Source organism: Balaenoptera physalus (assembly GCF_965194825.1).
Source record: "Balaenoptera physalus genome assembly, chromosome: 11".
Taxonomy (NCBI): domain Eukaryota; kingdom Metazoa; phylum Chordata; class Mammalia; order Artiodactyla; family Balaenopteridae; genus Balaenoptera; species Balaenoptera physalus.
Window position 1 is genome coordinate 107,551,394 of NC_138896.1, and position 21,595 is coordinate 107,572,988.

At 50.1% G+C, this 21,595-nt stretch overlaps 1 long non-coding RNA gene across 1 annotated transcript; it reads left to right on the forward strand.

Moving 5' to 3' along the window:
• Positions 1-4,355: 4,355 nt before the first annotated feature.
• On the forward strand, positions 4,356-21,436 carry LOC309638048. The gene is made up of 2 exons (XR_014250977.1): positions 4,356-6,604; positions 21,266-21,436. It is a non-coding gene; the product is annotated as an uncharacterized lncRNA (long non-coding RNA).
• The last annotated feature ends 159 nt before the right edge of the window (positions 21,437-21,595 follow it).

The following is a 21,595-nucleotide window of genomic DNA, read 5'->3' on the forward strand; positions in this document are numbered from 1 at the left end:
GTGAGCAACTGGCAGTCCCTGGATTTGAACCCGGGCCGTCAGAGCCCTTCTCTCTAATACAGCGGGTTGGAGGAGAGGAAGAAGCCCCCAACGCAGAAGCTTTAAGAAATGGAACTAAGATATGAACAGCAACAGTTAGGACCCAAGGCAGAGTGTGCCTGGCAAACAGTAGGTGCTCAGTAAAGGTCTAAGGAAGGAAAGAAGGAAGGAAAAGGCCCACAGTGGACTCCAGCCGGGCAGGCACCAGGCTTCTCACCAGGCAGCCGGCCCTGCCAGGTCCCTGTGAGGACAGGAACTTGCAACGTTTGGGGGCCATCCCAGATGCACGGTTCACAGACTGCACCTATTAGACTAACGAGGGCAACATTTTCCACCCTGCTGGCTGCCAGGCAGCTCCTCGGTGTGCCCAGCCCGGGCTCAGGAGAGGTCGCTGTCTTCCAAGGGCAAGGGCAAGGCAAGACCGGGCCCTGTGGAGCCTCCAGAATTCCAGGCTCAGCCCCACTAGAGGAGCCAAACCTCTGAGGTGGCCGGTGCATCCTGGGCCAAACCTCCCGCTGTGCCCGCTGGTACCCACCTACCCACCGGGACTGCAGAAGCCACCAGCGGGGGGGTGAGGCGGGCTGTGGAACACGGATGCTTCCGCTCACACCGCGTGGAGAGCAAGGGGCACAGGCATCCCAGGTCCCATCCCACAGCATCCTTGACCTCCTCAGTTTGCACACCCCTGGGACGGGAGGCGGACCACCTCTCAAGATGGTCTCGGTGTTGCCCCGCAGGGCAGCGGAACGAGCCTGAGTTGGCTGCCTCAGAGCACATGGAGGCTCCAGCGTCAAACAGACCTGGGCTCAAGGACTTAATGTCTCTCTTTCTCAGTTTCCTGATTTTAGAATGGGGAGAAAAATAGCATCTATCTTGAAGGGTGGCTGTGAGAATTGAAAAGCTTAATATATGCGAAGCACTTAGGACAGTGCCAGGCACGGAGGAGTAATCGCTCTGTAAATGCTAGTTATCACTACTGCTACTACTACTATTTCTACACATGTTATCATCGTTCCGCTTTAGCCACTTACCACCTGTTTCTCTCTGACCCTCAGGCCTCTCTTCTGAAAAACTGGGATAATTACTCTTCCTGCCTCATGGGGCTGCTATGAGGATTAGACGTGCTAACACCTGCTCACGTAAACAACCACACAGTGCCAGGCATATAATCAGTGCTCTGTATCATGACCCCGGGGCCTAGGGTCAGAAGAGTTCAAGTCTCCATACTCATTGCTGTGTCACCCGGGGCAACTAACTTAACATCTCTGAATTCTGGTGCCTCATGGCTTGGGATACAGCAGGTGGTCCATAAATGTGGTCCCTTTACTGCCTCTCGGGTGTGTTCCCACACAGAGGCCCCTGCCTTCAGGGTGGCCCCAGAGGTCACTGAGACTGCAGAGGGGCCACCTAATCCGCTGGAGGCTCCACAGGTGAAGGGCACCCCTTGTTTCCCCCAGGAAAGCCCACAGCCATGGCAGCCTCTCAGGCTCAGAGAGGAAGCACCTCCAGTATCTAGAAGAGGGCATTTGAATTAAATCCCAGTGGGGTCAGAGGGCAGACGGGACTCCGCGAGGCTTCTGTGAGGCCTGGGCGCCCGGTCTCCTGCCTGCATCTCACACCCCACCCTCACCCGGTTACCTGGCCCCCGCTCACTCCCTTCCATCTGCCAGGAAGGCGTGCCCCAGCCCCACTCTGCCAAGTCCCCACACTCCACTCCGCCCTCCTGGCCTTACATCAGGCACCGGTCAATGCCTTCACACACAGGATGGCGCCAAGGAGGCCCTCATCCACACTGAGACTTCCCAAGGCCACGCAGCTGGCTTCCGACCCCGTGTCATCTGCCCCTAAGTCGTTTCTGCTCTGTTAGACTCTGATCTCACCTCTAGCTCTATCTAGGGCACACAGCAACCAGTGGAGCAGACGCCAGCTGCAAACAGCCAACTGGCCGTGTCGGGACAGCCCAACGGCACCCTGCGCGTGTGCGACACTCCGGCCGGGCCCTGTGGCTCTCTGTGGATGGTCTGGCCTCCTCTCCCGGGTCCTGTCTCCCTGAGGCCTGGGCCACGGTTAGTCCCTGCCTTAACCCCACAGCCCTGGCACAGGGTCTTGCACATGGCAGGTGCTGGGTCCCAGACCAGGGGCAGGGGACGCAGCGGTTCCATGTCCCTGTCCCTCAGGGCGCTGACCCCGTGGTAGGCGAGGTGGTCAGCAAAACGAACACAGCTGTGTGAGATGATTGAGATGGTGGAGCGCAAGGACGACGTCCACAGGGGCTGGGAGGGAGAGCGCGGGTTGTGGGTGAGGGCCTTTGCTATTTAGATGAGTGGTCAGGGAAGGCCTTTCTGGGAGGGAGACATTTATGCAGGTCCTGGAGGCGAAGAAGGAACCAGCCAGGGAAGGATCAGAGGGAAGGGAGATGCAGGCAGATGGAACAGCATGTGCACACCCCCTGAGCCGAGGCTGAGCTTGGGGAGTTGGTGGGCTGGAGGGATGGAGAGCCTGGGGCAAAGATGCCATGAAGGGCCCTGGGCCAGGAGCTTAAACTGTCTGTGAGGATGACAGGGATCAACTGGAGGGTCAAGCAAGGGAAGCGACAGCACCTGATTTCTATTTTGAAAGAATCCATCTGGCTGCTGAGTGGAGAACAAGTTACAGAAGGGGTCCCAGGGACGAGGGAGGGAAACGTTTCCTCCAGTAGCTTGAAGTGCATAAGGTTTAACTTCACAGCGGACTAGAGCAGCACGTGACCCTGTTCCTCTGAGACAACGGGACTCCTGGAAAACTGAACTTTTCGAATAACAAAGCAGAAGAAGAATAGTGGACTCCCGCCAATCAGCAACGACAATCTACAGAGCACATAAGCACACAAGCCACGCAGAGCTGCGATCACTGGCCAAAGTTCCAATAAGTTCTAATAACTATAAATTCAACTGAAATAGTGGTTCGCATTTCAAAATCAGATTCCACGTAAAAAATCTGGGTTTCTGGCTTCTTTGGAACATTCCAGAATTCTGACAGCCGCGGGTCTGCACTTGGTCAGGGCACAGCGTCAAGGCCACTTCTTTCAGCCGGCGCATGTGACTCAGTTTGCTGCAGTCCCCACCTCTCCTTACTGCTCCCCAGCCCAATTGTTGGTTACTTTTATGGTCCACAAGGCATATGAGTTTGTGATTCCTGTCTTTGTTCTCAAACATTTAAAGGTCTAATAATTCCAAGGTTTGGCGAGGATGTGGAGTAACTGGAATTTTCATCCTCAGCTGTGGCCGTGTAAATTGCAAAGAGTTGTCACTTTGGAAACTATTTGGTAATTTCTAGCGAAGCTGGAATTATTTTGTAAATTGAAGACATGCATTTAGCATAATCCAGCAATTCCTATCCTGGGTTTACACCCTAGAGGAGTTTGTACCCATGGTCACGAGAGGACACGCGCAAGCGCTAGGTGCCCTCACCTGGAAATAACCCAATGTCCATCAACAGGAGACAAACAAACTGTACTACAGCTCCACACCAGATACTATACAGTCATGACAGTGAACGGGGCACAGCTACGTACAACCTGAGTGAATGTCAACGACACAATGTGAGTGGAAACAGCAAGTTTCAGAAGAATACAGACAGAACAATTCCATTCCATTTATATACCGCGCCCAAACAGAACAAGAAAAAGTTAAGCAATTGAAACCAAGCAGGATCCTATGGGGCCCTCCTGAACACAAAAGCCTTTCCGGGTTCCCCATTTCTTATTTGCAGGATAAAGGCTTCGCCTCCTAGACCTTCCAGAGTACCAGAGGGCAGATTCAAACAGTTACTAATCAGGGAAGTAAGGGAATGCAGAAACAAGGGAGGAGCAGTAAAGAAACAATAGTGTAGCTATTAAAGCACAATCCTGGTTCCTCCTCAAGGGATATACTTAACAATATCTTTGAATTCTTCTGCAGGAACTAAGGCCCCACCCAGGTGGAGGATGGTAACTTCAGGCTGAGCCCAAGATCCCTGGAACACCACCCTGCTACTTCATCACCAACCAATCAGAAGAAAGTCACACACCCTGCAGCCCTCACCCCAAAGTTTGAAAATCATCAGGGAGTTTGGGGTTTTTGAGCACGAGCCATCTGTTCTCGTTGCATGGCCCTGCAATAAACCTTTCTTTGCTCTAAACTCCGACGTTTCGGTTTGTTTGGCCTCACTGTACATCAGGCACACAAACTTGTGTTCAGTAACAGAATTGGGCAGAGGTGGTATGATTAAGAGGAAAAAAAAGGAAAAATGAACACAAAATTTCAGCTCCTGCTTTTTCTGAGGGAGGGAGGAAAATGCGCAGGTTCTAAGTTAGTGATAACGCTGGATTTCTTAAGCTGGGCGGCAGACACGCACAGCCTGCTCTACTATCGTTAGTTTAAATTCTTGTTAACAACACAAATTATTTCTGAATTTTTTAATTTTTTAAGATGTATTTTGTTGAAGACAAATATAATTAGGGGAGAATGAACTGCGTGCAACTGAAGTGCTCACTTCAACGCATTTTTATATTTGTGCTTGCCTTTGTAATTATCCCTTGAGCAAGACATGGAACGTTTTCAGCCCCCCGCAAACTTCCCTTGTGCGCTTTGCAGTTCCTCCTCATTCCTCAGAGGCAGCTGGCGCTCTGCTTTCTTTCCACACAGGTTTGCTCTGTGTGTCCTAGAGTTTCGCAGAAATGGATTTGCCCAGCACGCGCGCCGTCTGGGTCTGGCTTCTCCCTCTCAATGTGCTTCTTTGGAGAGTCACCCATGTGGTCATCAACAGTTGATGCCTTTAATTGCTGAGCCCTGTCCATTGCATGGATGTTGCACAGCGGACCCATCCACTTGCCCGGGGATAGACACGTGGGTCGTGCCCAGGTTTGTCTAACATGAAGAACGCCACTGCAAATGTTCCCGTACAAGTCTTTGTATACCCATATGTTTTCATTTCTCTTGGGTAAATAGCTAGGAGCAGAATGATTCAGTCATTCCCTGGATGTCTGCTTAGTTTAAGGTAACATAAAAGTCTCCTTAGTTGCCTTGCTTTATAAGAAACTTCCTGACTGTTCTCCAAATTATCTGTACATTTTCTATTTCCTCCATCAGAGGATGACAGTTCCAGTTGCTCCATACTCTCACAGCACTTGGTGTTGTCAGTTTCAAAAAAAAAATTTTTTTTTTAAGTCATTCTGGTGGGTATATCATGGTATCTGGTAATAATTTTAATTCTATTATTTTGTATTTCCTATTATTTTGTATTTCCTTGGTGTTGACCACCACTTGATGTGCTTATTGGCCATTAATATGTCCTCTTTTGTAGTATCTGTTCAGGTCTTCTCCCATTTTTTGTTTGGATTGTTCATCTTGTTACTGTTGATTTGTAGTTATTTATATGTTCTCGGAATAAGTCCTTTGTCAGACACACACACACACAGTGAATATTTTTTTCCAGTATTTGTCTTGCCCTATTAGGTTTGTCAATGGTGTCTTTTTTTTTTTTGTCAATGGTGTCTTTTAATGAGCAGAAAATTTGGATGAAGTCCAATTTTTCAGTTTTTTCTTTGAAGGTCAGTGCTGTTTGTGTCCTGAACAAGAAACCTTTGCCTTCCTAATGTAGCAAAGATACTCGGCTCTGTGTCCTCTGGAATCTTGGTTCTGCTTTTTACATTTAGGTCTATGATCCATTTCAAACTGCTTTTTAACATGTAAAAAGCTACGTATTTTAATGTATACAACTCAATGAGTTTGAGGATAAGTATACACCCATGAAACCATCACGGCCATGTACATATCCATCACCTCCCAAAGTTTTCTCCTGCCTCTATTATTATTATTATTTTATTATTATTATTATTTCCAAATTGACTTTTGTCTATGAAGTGAGGTAGCAGTTGAGATTCCTCTTTTTCCACTCTGATATCCCATTTCCACATTTGTTAAAAGTGCCTTCCTTTCCCCATTGATTTGACTTAATAACTTGCATTATTATTTAAAAATTATTATCTTTTCAACTGTTGTAATCCTCTTTTGTATGTGCATACTTACATTAAAAAAATAACCTCCATCTCAGTGCCTCCTCTGCGGAGGCATTGTGCTCAGTGCTGTGGAGAATGTAGTGACCTGATAGCCCTTCCCCACCCTTGATGAGCTGACAGTCCAGCAATGAGACCGAGGTTTCTGACTCCTGACGAGGGGGTTGTGCTTTCTCATATTCAGAAAGATACAAGGTGGAGGAGGATTGTTTGAAACCAGTTGCCTAAACACAGGCTGGGGAGACCTTCCCGGGGATCAGGTTCACATGAATGAGATCTGAAGATCTTAATGGGCCACAAGCTCAACCCAAGTCAAGAATTTAAGGTAGGGCTTCCCTGGTGGCGCTGTGGTTAAGAATCTGCCTGCCAATGCAGGGGGCACGGGTTCGAACCCTGGTCTGGGAAGATCCCACATGCCGCGGAGCAACTAAGCCCGTGAGCCACAACTACTGAGCCTGCGCGTCTGGAGCTTGTGCTCCGCAACAGGAGAGGCCGCGACAGTCAGAGGCCCGCGCACCGCGATGAAGAGTGGTCCCCGCTCGCCACAACTAGAGAAAGCCCTCGCACAGAAACGAAGACCCAACACAGCCAAAAAAAATTAATTAATTAATTAATTAAAAAAAAAAAAAAAGAATCTGCCTGCCAAGGCAGGGGACACGGGTTCGAGCCCTGGTCTGGGAAGATCCCACATGCCGCAGAGCAACTAAGCCCGTGAGCCACAACTACTGAGCCTGCGCGTCTGGAGCCTGTGCTCCGCAACGCGAGAGGCCGTGACAGTCAGAGGCCCAGTGGCCCCTGCTCACCGCAACTGGAGAAAGCCCTCACACAGAAACGAAGACCCAACACAGCCAAAAATAAATAAATAAATAAATAAATTTATAAAAAGAAAAAAAAAATTTTAAGGTAACTTAAGATCTCATTCACTGCCTCCATGGTATATACACAGTTTTTACTGTGTTCAGAAGAGAGGAAGGGGTCCTTCCCCTGTACATCTCATAACTTCTCCCCTGTTCAATCTTGTTTGGGGGTCTTTGGCTCATCTCTGGGAGAGGGACAGAGCAGACAGGAAACATCAGGAGAGGGCTACAGAGCAGGGAGAGGGCTGGGGGTCCTGTCCTATGAAGGGCAGGAGAAAGGTGGGTCTGAGGCCCAAAGGGTAGAGCCGGGACACTTCTATCTCCCAGGTAGGCACGGGAGAAGGACCCCAGCCTTAGGACAATAAGTTTTATCCTAGGTGGGGATTGTCCAACCTGTCTACAGGATTCCCAGGGGGAGGGGTTGGCCCTGAACCTCGACAGGTTTCCTCTCCCTGTGGTACATCATTCAGAGGCTCCCAGGCTCCCATCCCTCCACGCCAATCTCCGCTGATATGAAAGGATACCTTTGTCCTTGAGCTCTGTGGCCACGGGTCAAGACCTGAGATGGGGACACAGCCCTTCCAGGCTATTTACTGGAAGGATACTTGGTTTCCCTTTAGGTCCTAGGGCGCTAAGCGGGAGGCCCAAGGAAGCTCTGTGGAATGTGCCACCAGCCCCCTGGCTGTGCCTGGAATTTCATGGGGACATTTTGCAGTCACTAAACTTAGCACTGGGGGCCTGTGGCCTCTGGGTAGGCCCAGGCGTGCCAGAGGCTGAGCATGAATCACAGTGAGTTGGCAGGAAAAAATTCAATGGGCCAGGCTCTGGGGACACATCTCATTCTGGGGGGAGGAGAGGGTCCTGACAGGCAGTCCTTAGACCCCTGGGACCCCTGGTCCAGAGATTCAGTCCTTATCCCCCAGAAAAGAGTTCATGCTCTCTGGGGAGAGGGTCGGATCAGAGCCCTTTACTCCACAGAGTCCACGTACATTTACTGAGGGCCCACTATGTGCCAGGCACCTTGCTACATCCTGAAGACACTGTGGGGGTTTGACAGAAATTGTCTTGCCCTCTGGAGTTTAGATTCTCCTGAGGCAGGCAGACAGGTTCAGCCAAAAGGGGCTGTGGGAGCTGAGAGGAGGAGTCCCAACCTGGGAAATCAAGGGCGGTTTCCCGGAGAAGGTGGCATCAAAATGGAGACCTGGAGGGGGGGGCGCGGGGGAGCTCGGCTGGGGAGACAGCCAGGCCAGGCTGTGGCGACAAGGGGGACGTGGGGCTGTCCTCTGATGCCCAGCCCAGTTGCTTCCCATGACACCTTGATGCCACTTTGCCTTTTTGCCTGCTCCCTGGCCTGCCACGCAGGAGAAAGAGACCATTCTTCGGGGTTGGACAGGCTTGGTCTGGAATCCCGGCTCCCACTTCCTGACTGTGCACTTCCTGACTGTGCGACCCTGGGCAAGCAGGCTCATCTCTCTGAGGCTCAGTTTCCTTTTCTGTAAAATGGGGATAAAAGCAGGTCTTCTTTCCTACGGTCGTGGTGAGCAATACTGACGTGAACATGACTGTGCAGGCCACAGGGCCTGGTGCTTAGCAGACCCTTGATAACGGCAGCTGTCTCCATCTGGCCTGTGGTCTCTACCGCCATCAGCCAGTGAGCCTCCTGAGGGGCAGAGCAGACGTCCTGGCCTAGGGAGGTGGGGGTAGACGCCTGCCGGGCAGGAAGCTTTGTTTACCACACAGAGCCTGGCACGTTGCTGAGGAGGTGCCCGGAGTGCAGGGGAAGGTTGTCCAAATGCCTGGATTGGAGCCACTGTCTGCCTGCTCAGCACCCCGGAGGACAAAGAGGTCAGCCTCTCTTCTGTGGCCAGCAGCTGTCATTGACAGGACCCAAGAGCTGCCTTTGGCCTCTCTTGGACATGGATGTGGCCCTGGTGGCTGCCAGCCCTCCGATGGACAGGGACAGCCTTCTGCCACCCTCACTCTGGGGACTGGCATGCACCATTGACCCACATCCGCCAACCCATCCCATGGGCTTACGCAGACCCGAGGCAGGTGTCTGGAGCCCCTTTGCTTTTGCTGTCTGCCTGCTCCAGCAGAATCTCTGGGTGGGAGGTGGGGGGCTGGACCCCGCCCAGTGCCCAACCTCCTCCTGGGCGGCTGGCCTCAGGGAACTCTGACTTGTCATCTCTTCCCTCGGGGCTGTTAAATTGTATTTTTAGGATTGATTGAGCACCTCCTGTGTGACCCAGAGTTATCTCATAAATCTTCTTACCCCAACAAACTGAGAGGTCAGGATTTTCCCCTCAGCTTACAGATGGGGGATCACACGCAGAGAAGTGAGGCAGCTGCCCCAGGTCACACAGCAGGAAGGGGACTCAGGTCGGCAGGCTGTCCAGGTGGGAGACGGTCACCACCAGCCAGAAAGAGGCAGAGACCAGGTTTGAACCCAAGCATGTAAACTGAGGCCAAGGGCTTTACAGAGCCAGGCTGCCCTTGGGGTCTAGCAGTGGAAATGGGCCAGACTGTGGACCCGGGTCCCGTCCTGCCCTGCGGCGTGCACCAGCAGCACCCACAGTGAATGCCTTATAAACGGGGTGGAATGAATGGAAGCCAGAGTGGGTGAGTGGAGATCCCCTGTCAGTGCCCTTGGCTGAGTGACTGGAACAGATACTGATAGGTCAAGCTGCCCCAAAGGCTTTCTTACTGTCATGTCAAATGGCACCCATCCCACCGCTGTGCTGGCAGGGGTGTATTGGTCTAGGGGTTGGCACTAACTGGACCAATCAGAGCCTGCCCTCCCTGGTCACCCATGATTGGCCCAGGCATAGGCAATCAAAATTGGGCCAATGAGTCCCAACTCAGGAATGCTTTTTTGAATTTGGGACACAGAAAGTTGAGTTCAGATGCTCTAAAATGTGAAACTCAGGGGCTGGGGCAATTATGTTTCCACCTATGCAGCTGTAGTGAAAGTGACAATTGTCTCCATTAGGACAGCTTTCACTTGCAGAGTCAAAACAAATCTGGCTTGATAAATAGAGTTATATTTTTCTCATGTGATAAGAAATCTAGAGGGAGGTGACCACAGGCATTGGTTCAGTCACTCAGTGGGATTAGAGCTGGAATTTTGTGATTTTCTTGCCTTTCCCTCCTGGCTGTAAGATGGTTGCTACAGCTCCAGGCATCATATATGCACTCAAGGAAGAATGAAGGGGAGGAAGGCTAGGCCAGCTGTATTTTATGCCTTTTATCAAAAAACCCAGAAACTTTTCCAGAACCCACAGCAGATGTCTGCTTATGTCTCACTGACTAAAACTGTGTCTCATGGATGCAGCAAAGGAAGCTGGGAAAGAACATTTAGCTGAGCATATTGCTGAACCAAATCAGGGCTCTTTTAAATGAGAAGGGACGCTGGGTGGACAACTGCCCACCTCTGCCCTGTGACAGTCCTCAAGCAGAGATGAGTGATGCACAGAGAGTTATAGTGGCAACTGGGTGCCTGATTCTAGGTTTTGGTTCAACCTTCCCCCAGCCCCGTGGATTCTGTGATTGCCTTAAATTCTACTTTTTGGACTAAGCTGGTTCCAATGGGTTTTCAAATTAGCCCAGAAGCTACTCTAGAAGCCAGGTCCATGGCCCCCTTCTGAAGGCAGCATCTGCCTGGGAGCCTGTGCCCATCAGGGGCCATGATTTGGCTCATGTGATCACGTTACCATGCCAACAATGGTTGGGCTACTAATCTGGGCCCTGGGACCTGGCATAGCAACAGTCCCTCTCGGGGAGGGAAATGAAATATGGTGTCTTGGCCCCTGGCTTCCTGAAGACAAAGGAAGGGGGCTCCAGGATGTGCCAGTGTGTCGGGTGGCAGAAAGCAGCCACTTCCCAATTGAGAGGAGCAAGAACTGTGAGGGACTGGAGGGGCATCACTAGGAGAACCCAGGAGCGGGCCAGGCTCAGCTCTCGGAGCCTCAGTTTCCTCACCTGTCAAATGGGACCACTAACAGTTCTCATCTCTGTTGACTGAAGATTAAATGAAGTCATGTAATAAAGTGCTTGGCATAGGAGCTGGAACATGGTAAGTGCTCAATAAGTAGTAGTTTTAACATTACTATTATCGTAGATACTCAGGAAATATTGTTGAAAGAGAGAAAAAATGATGCCCTAACATTAGCCTTGCTACAGCTTGGAGTCCAAAGACATGGAGTGCTGTGTAGTGGCCTGGGAGGGAAGCAGTCAGTAACCCCCAACCGTCATGGGCAGGCTCTGGTCAAGGGCAGCACGATGACTCCTTGTATTCTCTCCCTGTGAATGGCAGGTGACCTTCACCACCATGATGTGCTCCCAGAGGAGCTGTTGGACTGTCTTGGGTTGTACAGCCCAAGAGAAGCACCCCTTGACATCTCCACTCAGTGAGTGACCATCACTCAGAGAGATGGTCTCCCCACAGTGTTCTCAGTAAAAGGCACCTCCATTCGGTACAAAGGTTGGGCATGGTCGGCAGAGCCTCCTCTTCCCTCACTCCTTATCTATCACAAGTCCCATGATTTTACCTCTGAAGAGCTCTCAGCTCTGCACACCTGTCTCTGCTTCCATCCCCCTACATTGGTCAGGTCAGCTGCTGTAACAAACAGCCCAGATTTCATGGCTTAGCGTGGTCCAGTGAAGGGGGCTCTGCTCCACACAGCCATTCAGCAACCCAGGCTCCTTCCAGCTCGTGGTTCTGTCATCCCCTGGGCCTTGGAGTCCTTCCCAGATCCTTGGCATGAGGTGTGAGGCGAAGAGAAACAACCTGAAGGACTGTATGGGAGGGTTTTATGGCCGGGTGGGAAGTGGCCTACATCACTTCCTACCACATTCTACTGGCTACAAGTAAATCACATGGCCCCTCTGGACTGCAGAGGATGCTGGGAAGTGTAGTCCAGCTGAGTGCCCAGGAGGAACAGGAAGTAAGGTGAACACATAACCTTGACTCTCCAGAAACACGCTTATCCCCACCCCCTCATCTCTTGCCTGGGCTCCCTGCATCCATGTTGGCCCCTTCCAGGCTCTTCACAGAGCAGTGGGAAGGATCTTTTCCAAGACCAGATCCAGTCATATCATTTGTTGGCTTCAAACCCTCCAGTGATTTCCCATTGCTATCAGGATAAAGGCCAACACCCTTTCCTGCAAAATCATGTATGGACTGGACTGGCTGTTGCTGTCTTCTCACATGGGGCTCCCCACACTCCGTTCCTCGTAAATAAAAATCTCTGATTTTTCAACTTGGGAAATTAAGTGATTTTCTAATTCAAGTTTTGCTAATTCAGTAGAAATAAATGGTCTTTATTTTTTCTAATTAAGCTGAGGATCTTTTTTTTTTTTTTAATTTTAGAGTTATGCAAAAGAATAGAATACGTTTGGGATTTTTTAGGAACTCAAATTCTGGGCTTGTTTCACGTTTCTCAGGTCAGGTAGTGTTGAACTGTCTTTCTGAATCCTTCAGCGAACAGAGAGAACAGACTATCACCAGGCCCTGCTGCCCAAGGCCCCTTGGAATCTAACTGTAACCATCTTCCCAGCTGCAGGGGCTGGTGGGCTGGTAAACTGGCTCCCTGGAAGGAAGAAAGCTCTGACCTGCAGTGTTTGCCAATTTCCGTGGTGCAAAGACGTCCACTGGTGGATTCCAAGCTACTGGGTGACATCACTGAATGCAGAGTTGGAAAGAGACACACACATGGACTCTCACGAGCTAGTAAGATCAGGCTCTGGCACGGGTTCCGACCCAGAGACAATTCCCCAAACATGCTGTGCATGGTCTCACCTCCACACCTTTCCTGATGCTGTCCCCTCTGCCTGGCATATCCATTCATTCATTTATTCAACAGGTTATCTACTGAGTGCTTTCTGTAAATCAGGCACCAGGCCTGCACCAAGAAATCTTTCACTAAAGGCTGAGCTCAGGACTTTAGTAGGTGCTAGAGAAATTCTACTGTGCTGATGAGGTAACTGAGGCTGGATGACATGATGTATCAAACTGGATCACTGAGTTGGAGAGTGGAGATGCAAGGATTCAAACTTTGCCAGTGTGAATCCAGTCCAGTGCTTAAGCATGCTAGTCTTCTGCTCCTTCTCTGCCTAACAAACTCCTGTTCAACCCTCAAAGCCCTGCTCAAGTGTTACCACCTTTCTGAAGCCCTCCTTAGCCCCTGATAGACTTCTTATGTCAAAGCAGATTTAGACATGATGTGATAGAGAAATAAGTCGGGGTGGGAGGGAGATTTGCTAGGGACTGAGGAGAGAGGGGGTAGAGGGAAAGACCAGGAGATGATGGAGGGAGAAAGCAAGGAAGAAGCAAGAAAAAAAAGCAGCAAATGAGATGTCACATGGCTGCCGAAGATGTTAAGTAGACCAGAAATTGAGTCATGGGTCTTCACCAGCCTTGTGAAACATGCTGCCCGGGAGTCGCAGACTCAAGTTGCTACAGGGGCCTTGCAGAGGACAAGAGTAAGTAAGACCGACCAGATTTACAAGGCATAAGGAGTAGTGGAGACAGCGCGCTGTCCAAAGGGGGCAGCCGTTGCTCAGGTCCAGCTGCCTGTGGCTGGAAAACCCCATTTCCACCCCCGCCCCCCACAAGCTCAGGCATCTCAGCCAGTCTGTTTGTTGATTTCCTGAATCAGGTTGCATGGGGAGTGCAGCCAGCAGTCTGATGGGGCTGGAGGTGAGACAAGCGAGGGATCAAGGGCAGAAATTTAAAGAGGCACCCACCACTCCCTCTCTGATTCTGGGGGGAGATTCAGAGAAATCCAGGGTGCTTTAAGGTGCAAGTCCAATCAGAGAACCAGGAGGCAACACCTTCCATCTACACACACCACACACACACACACACACACACACACACACACACACTAGGGGAACCACTGACCAAAACCACCCACCCTGACCAGGCATGATAGTAACCACTTGCATGAGTTATTCTTACAACTGGAAGTCCTGGTAAGGAATGCAGAACTAACAAGCTACCACCAACCAGAAGAATTTGGGAAAGGTCAAAAGGAGAGAGGCGACATAAGTCCATATGTCCTACCAACCAACCTCCCAGAGTCCTTCGCGCTGGAATCCATCGTGGCTGAGTGATGCGTGCGCCACCAGCAAGGATCCTGAGTCAGAATGATTGGCCAGAGACAACCCGGAAACTAACCATTACCATAAAGCCCGAGACCGCGAGCCACGTGGCAGGGCAGTTCTCCTGGATTCCCTTACCCTGCTGCTCCCCGCCCGGGCGCCCCTTCCCCATAAAGTCTCTTGCTTTGTCAGCACGTGTGTCTCCTTGGACAATTCATTTCCGAGTGATAGACAAGACCCCACTCTAGGGCCCATGGAAAGGGTCCCCTTTCCTGCAACACACACAGACACAAACGCATTTTTGACCTATGAGAAAACTGAGGCTCAGAGAGAGAAAGGCCTTTGTCTTTGCTGTTCCCCCTGTCTGGAATGTTCTTCCAGCCTCATTGCCTAGCTTGCTCCCTCTCACCACTCGGCATCACCCCCTCCATGACTGCCCTGCCCACACGGTGCTCAGTACCTCGGGCAGCGAGGGAGAGTCGGAACTGGAGATTGCATTGGCTCTTTGCTTCCTCGCTGTGTGGCATTAGGCAGGCTGCTCTAGCTGCTCTGAACCTTGTTTCCACTTCCCCACCTTGGGTTTAAGACATTCCTTTTTTTTTTTTTTTGCCGCGTGGCTTGTGGGATCTTAGTTGCCCGACCAGGGATCGAACCTGTGCCCCCAGGAGTGGAAGCGCAGAGTCCTAACCACTGGACCGCCAGGGAATTCCCACTAAGACTTTCTTTAAGAACACTCATCAAGATGCAATGAGATGCTTGCACAGCACTTAGCACAGTGCCTGGCCCAGACTGGATGCTGGACACACGTTGGTTAAAATGAAACTCTGAGAAGTAGTGGGCATTAAGGTCAGCCAGGTAATTAGCCTGGACTGTAGTCAACTTGGAGCGCCCAGCAGAGAGTGGGTGGGCAATGGGGAGTCATTGACAGTTCTTGAGCAGGGGAGTGACTGGCTGGCAGGGGAGTGTCATGAAGCTTATTCTGGCACCGACTGTGCTGTTTATCAGTGTTTGGGTGAGGACCTTGGCTCCAGTGGAGATGTGAGCTGCCCACGAAAGGGGCCCTGTTAAGCCCTGGAACAAAGGCTTTTCAGCAGCCTTTGTGGAGCCAGATTCCTGCTGTCCAAACCACCCAACTTCCTGCTCCCAACCTGCTGGGAGCTGCGGGAGGCGCCTTTATCCTCCGGTAATGAGCCAGGGAAGAGATGCTAATTCATCTGCACTCCCTGGGCCACTCCCGCGCCCCATGTCCACCCAGAAACCTCTGCCAAAGGTCCCTGCACAGGCTAATAGGATTGATTCTGAGTTTAGCTAGGCAAACAAGGCCCCGAAAGGGTCCATTTTGATGGTTAAATGTGCCATTAACCCTTTGTTTGCACTTCAAGTTCCAACAAGCTTTAGATAGTCAATCTGACATTAACCTCTCATCTGTGGGTAAGGTTTCACATCCACCTGTGGGCACCTGACAGCTATCAAAGGACAGAAATTAGCTGGATCTCCAAGTGTAAAATCCCAAAGTCTCAGTCTTATCTAACCCCTCCCTTTGTTGTTATCGAACTGCCACCTAGCGAAGATAAGGAACACTTTCAAGGTCACCTGGCTAATTTAGGGTCAGGGTTGGGATAGAGCTGACTTACTCGATTGTCAACTTTTAAGGTACACTGTACAATAAAATTGATTTGCAATAAAACCTTTGCAGAACTGGCAAACAAAAGGGCGCAAAGTCAACGAGGCTTGTTTTCAAAGCCTATCTTTGAGTCAGCAAGATTAAAAAAAAAAAGGCTCTTTATACCATGACACCAAGTTCATAATTCAGAAAGATTATTCTTATTAATCTGGCTGGTTTTAAAGTTGAAGACTTCCATCTTCTTGAAAGTTACTAGTTTTAAGAGAATAATTGAGCTTGGTTCTTAACATTTATGGCAACGGTTTGGCAAAGGATCTACAGTTTCTGTAGGTGGGCTGAAATAGCTACTCGAGGTCACCAACTGGCTGATGACTTAGCAGTTACCATCCAGCATGTCTTCCCGCCAGCCCTGCGGGGCTCAAAACACACAAGTTCAAGGGAAGAAACGGGTCCAGGGCAAGCTCTGCCCATCTCCCCACTGGGCACACGTCTGTGCTTTGCATGGGTCTTTGTGGGACAGGAGAGTGAATAAGACCCAGCCCCAATATCAAGAAACTCAGGACCATCTCCTTATTCAAACCAAAAGAAACTCACATTCTAGGTCCCAGCAAGTCTACCTCTGGGCCTTCTGGTCTACCGCCCAGAAAATTTTGCATGGGTGCACAAGCAAGTTCAGGGTGGCATACTTGCAGTGACAAAGATCAAGAGTAGCCTAAATGACCTTCAAATGGCTTAATAACAAAAGGTATGTCCAAACAATTCATCGAGGCAGGCGCTAAAAGAATGGCGTGCAGGACTTCCCTGGTGACGCAGTGGTTAAGAATCTTCCTGCCAATGGAGGGGACACGGGTTTGAGCCCTCGTCTGGGAAGATCCCACATGCCGCGGAGCAACTAAGCCCGTGCACCACAACTACTGAGCCTGCGCTCTAGAGTCCGCAAGCCACAACTACTGAGCCTGTGTGCCACAACTACTGAAGCTGGCGCGCCTAGAGCTCATGCTCCGCAACAAAAGAAGCCACCTCAATGAGAAGCCCGTGCACCGCAACGAAGAGGAGCCCCCGCTCGCCGCAACTAGAGAAAACCCGCGCGCAGCAATGAAGACCCAATGAAGCCAAAATTAAATAAATGAAATAAATAAATAAACAAAAAGAATGGAGTGCAGCCCTGCACACCAATGCAGAAGGATCCAGAGGTATTGGCAGGCGAGAAGAACAAGAGATAGAACCATTGGGGGCATTCATGCCGGAGAAAAGAAACGTTCACTTACCTGAGTGTGTATGTGCAGAAAATATCTCTGGGAGGACAGGAATGAAACAAACGGGCGGTCTCCGGGGAGGGAGAGTCCACCTAGGGAGAGAAAGAGTCTGGCTTTTAGTTGTAAACATTTTTTTTGCCGCTGGTAGTTTTGTTCACCGCGTGCAGGCATTGTCTTTTAACTCAAAAAGAGTTACTTATCCAAGAGAATCGAAAATATATGTCAGTGCAAAAACTTGTGCACAAATGTTCACAGCAGCATTAGTCATTATTTTGTCTAGCATTAGACAAAATGTGGAAACACCCCAAATGCCTATCAACTGATTAATGGATAAAGAAAATGTGGTCTATCCCTGCAATGGAATATTTTTCAGCCATAAAAAGGAATGAAGCACTGATATAGGCTCAACATGGGTGAACCTTGGAAACGTTATGCTAAGTGAAAGAAGTCAGACATTAAATGCCATATATTATATGAAATAACCAGAATAGACAAATCCATAGAGAAAGCAGATTAGTGGTCGCCTGGGGGAAGGGGAGATGGGGAGTGACTGCTAATAGATATTGGGTTTCTTTTTGGGGTGATGAAATGTTCTAAAGTTATATAGTGGTAATTGTTGCATAACTGTGAATATGCTAAAAACCATTGGATTGTATACCTTTTAAAAATTTTATTTTTATTTTTATTTATTTATTTTTATTTACTTATTTTGGGGGCCACAATGTGTGGCTTGCAGGATCTTAGTTCCCCGACCAGGGATCGAACCAGGGCCCCTGCAGTGAAAACAGAGTCCTAACCACTGAACCCCCAGGGAATTCCTGAAGTGTATACTTTAAAAGGGCAAATTTTATAATATATGAATTGTATCTCAATATAACAGTTGTTTAAAAGAGTAGTTACTATACTTAATAGTTTCCTAAGGCTGCCGTAACAAAGTACTAAAAACTGGGTGGGTTAAAACAACAGAAAGGTATCATCTCATAGTTCCGGAGGATAGAACTCCCAGATCAGGGTGTCAGCAGGGCACTAGGGGAGACTCCTTCCTGCCTCTTCCCAGCTTCTGGCGTTTGGCAGCAAACCTTGTTGTCCCTTGGCTTATAGATGCATCACTCCAATCACATGGCCCTCTTCCCCTGTGTGGCTTCACATCATCTTCCCTTTGTACGTGTCTGTGTCCAAATTTCCCCTTTTTATAAGGACACAGTCATATTGGATCAGGGACCAGCTGCATGAACTCATCTTAACCTAGTTAAATCTTCAAAGACTCTATTTCCGAACAAGGTCACATTCACAGGTACTTGAGGTTAAGACTTCAATGCATTTTTGTGGTGGATACAATCTAACCCATAACACTAAGTCTGTAAATGCTTTTGATAAGGAGACTGTATCTGCCCAGCAGAGGAGAGATGCCACATGCCGAGGAAGGTGCCCGCGAGAGTGTGATACATTCAGGAGAGGGACTTCGGGCTGTGCAAGTTCAGGATAAAGGAGACCTTTGCTGGGGGAAGCAGGGATGACTTCCTGGAGGAGGCATTAGAGTTGGGCCTCTGGTCAGGTGACTATAGAATCTGTTGTCTAAATCAGGATATTTTGGGGCTTCCCTGGTGGCGCAGTGGTTAAGAATCCACCTGCCAACGCAGGGGACACGGGTTCAAGCCCTGGTCCGGGAAGATCCCACATGCCGCGGAGCAACTACGCCCGTGCGCCACAACTACTGAGCCTGCGCTGTACAACCCGCAAGCCACAACTACTGAGCCCGTGTGCCACAACTACTGAGCCTGCGCTCTAGAACCCGCGAGCCACAACTACTGAAGCCCGTGCACCTAGAGCCCATGCTCCACAGCAAGAGAAGCCACCGCAATGAGAAGCCTGCACACCACAGTGAAGAGTAGCCCCCACTCGCCACAAGCAGAGAAAAGCCTGCGCGCAGCAGCGAAGACCCAACGCAGCCAGAAACAGTAAATAAATAAAGCAGGATATTTTTGAGTCTATAGGGGATATTATTAATAATCACATTAGGACAACAGGTGTAAACCAGGACTGTGGTAGGTCAGTCAGATTCCATGGTCACCTTGGTCTTAAGAGATGGTGAGAATTTGAATATGCAAGGATGGGAGGAGTGGCGGTAAGAGAATATCAGATGGAGGGAAGAGCAGCTGCGGAGGCTCAGAGGTGGGAAACTACCAGATAATGCAGGGAAGGGCTGAGTCTGAGGACGGGGAGTCTTGGGAGGCTGGGAAGAGCCTCAAACGACAGTCCGAGTTGTTAGGAGTCCTCAGTCAAAGTCGACTGAGACTGGACCCTTGCGGTCAAATCAGGGGTCTTCTGGAGGAGGGGGCTGCCCACTGTGCAGGGAAGCACAGACCGTGCAAACCCAAACCGGGAAACCAACTAGAGACAGTCGCTTTGCCCATCAGCCTGAAGCATGAAGCCGGCTCAGCTTAGGAGGCCAGACACCCCACCAATTCATCTGCTGAGGTGGGCCTGCACCCCTGGGAAAGCAGGCCTTTCTTCACTCCACTGCTCAGCTCTGATTAGAATCTGGAAGCCAATGCAGGTGTCAGTTTGGTTGCTAAAACCTCAGGCACTTTTTTTTTTTTTTTTGCTTATCGTTATTTTTGGAAAGATGTGTTGAAGATATCAAGTTCTGAATCAAGTAAAAGCTGGTTTTTCGTTACTTAATCCCTTGGAAAGATATCGATCATCATTTGTTTTTCTTGTTAAAAAACATTTTAAAGAAAGGTGTACAGGGCTTCCCTGGTGGCGCAGTGGTTAAGAATCCGCCTGCCAATGCAGGGGACACGGGTTCGAGCCCTGGTCCGGGAAGATCCCACATGCCGCGGAGCAGCTAAGCCTGTGTGCCACAACTACTGAGCCTGCGCTCTAGAGCCTGCGAGCCACAACTATTGAGCTCGCGTGCCACAACTACTGAAGCCCGCACGCCTAGAGCCCGAGCTCTGCAACAAGAGAAGCCACCGCGATGAGAAGCCTGCACACCGCAACGAAGAGTAGCCCCCGCTCGCCGCAACTAGAGAAAGCCGCATGCAGCAACAAAGACCCAATGCAGCCAAAAATAAATAATAAATAGATAAATAAATTTCTTTAAAAAGAAAGGTGTACATTTGTGGGGGAGGCAGTAGGAGAAGCATTTATAGCAAAACGCTGAGGTCTGAGTACCAGAGGAATCCGATGTTTACGCCTCTACAAGCGGCTGGGGGCTGCGTGCTCTCCTCCAGGTGCTCCAGGCTCCCTGGGATGGGACCCCCCTCCTTTGCAGCCCCCTCTCCCTGCTCCCTGTCTCTCAGAGCAGCTCCGCCCCAGCAGCCCTCCCAGCTCTTCCCTTCAGCTCTAGGATCGCTCCTCTCCCCGCTCTTTGTCGGTTTCCTGTCTGCTCCCCCACTTGTCGGGAGCCCTGGGGCTCAGACCACGGCCCTTTGCTCTTCTGTGTCCACGTGCACCTCTTGGGGGCCTCCTGAGGCTACAAGGTGATCATCCCAAGCGTGCACCTCCTACCGCCCCGCACCCCCGCTCCAGACCTGTGTGTCCAGCTGCCTCCAGGACATCTCCCCCCGTTGTCTAGTGGACATCCCAAACCTTACTTGTCCTTAGTAACCCGACCCCAAGTCTACTCTTCCTTCATTTGGGTCAAAATCTTGGAGCCACCTTTGACCCCTCTAGTTCCCTCCTGTACCACAGCCAGATCGTATCCGGTATCTGACCACTTCTCTCCTCTTCCCCAGTGACCACCATGTCCAAGGCACCACCATCTCTCCTGGATTATTCCAACAGTCTCTTAACTGGTATGAGACAGAGATTCCAAATATGTGAGATCCAGTTCTCCCCTGAGTATCCATGGAGCTATGTCAACCTCACTATGCCTCTATTGACCTATCCATAAAATGGGAAAGACACGTACTCCAGACAACCTCTACCCAAAGAAATGTTTTAGTCATGAAACATTGTTAAATATGGTCTGTATTCAAATAAAAGAAAAGGAGGGACTTCTCTGGTGGTCCAATGGTTAAGACTCCGTGTTCCCAGTGCAGGGGCCGTGGGTTGCATCCCTGGTCGGGGAACTAGATCCCGCATGTGTGCCACAACTAAGAGTTTGCATGCCGCAACTAAGAAGGCTGCATGCCGCAACTAAGAAGTCCGCATGCTGCAACTAAAGATCCTGCATGCTGCAAATAAGACCCAGTGCAGCCAAAATAAATAAATAAATAAATACTTTAAAAAAAATAAGGGCTTCCCTGGTGGCGCAGTGGTTGAGAATCTGCCTGCCAATGCAGGGGACATGGGTTCGAGCCCTGGTCTGGGAAGATCCCACATGCCGCGGAGCAACTGGGCCCGTGAGCCACAAATACTGAGCCTGTGCGTCTGGAGCCTGTGCTCCGCAACAAGAGAGGCCATGACAGTGAGAGGCCCGTGCACCGCAATGAAGAGTGGCCCCCGCTCGCCGCAACTAGAGAAAGCCCACGCACAGAGGCGAAGACCCAACACAGCCATAAATAAATAAATAAATAAATTTAAAAAAAATAAATAAATAAAAAAAAAAAATAAAAGAAAGGGGGAGAGGGAAAGAGAGAGAGAGAAAGAGATTGAAGAGGGAGAAAGGGAAGGAGACAGGGAGGAAGGGAGGAAGGAAGGGAGGCAGGGGAAACTAGAACAAAGCCACTTGTTGGAA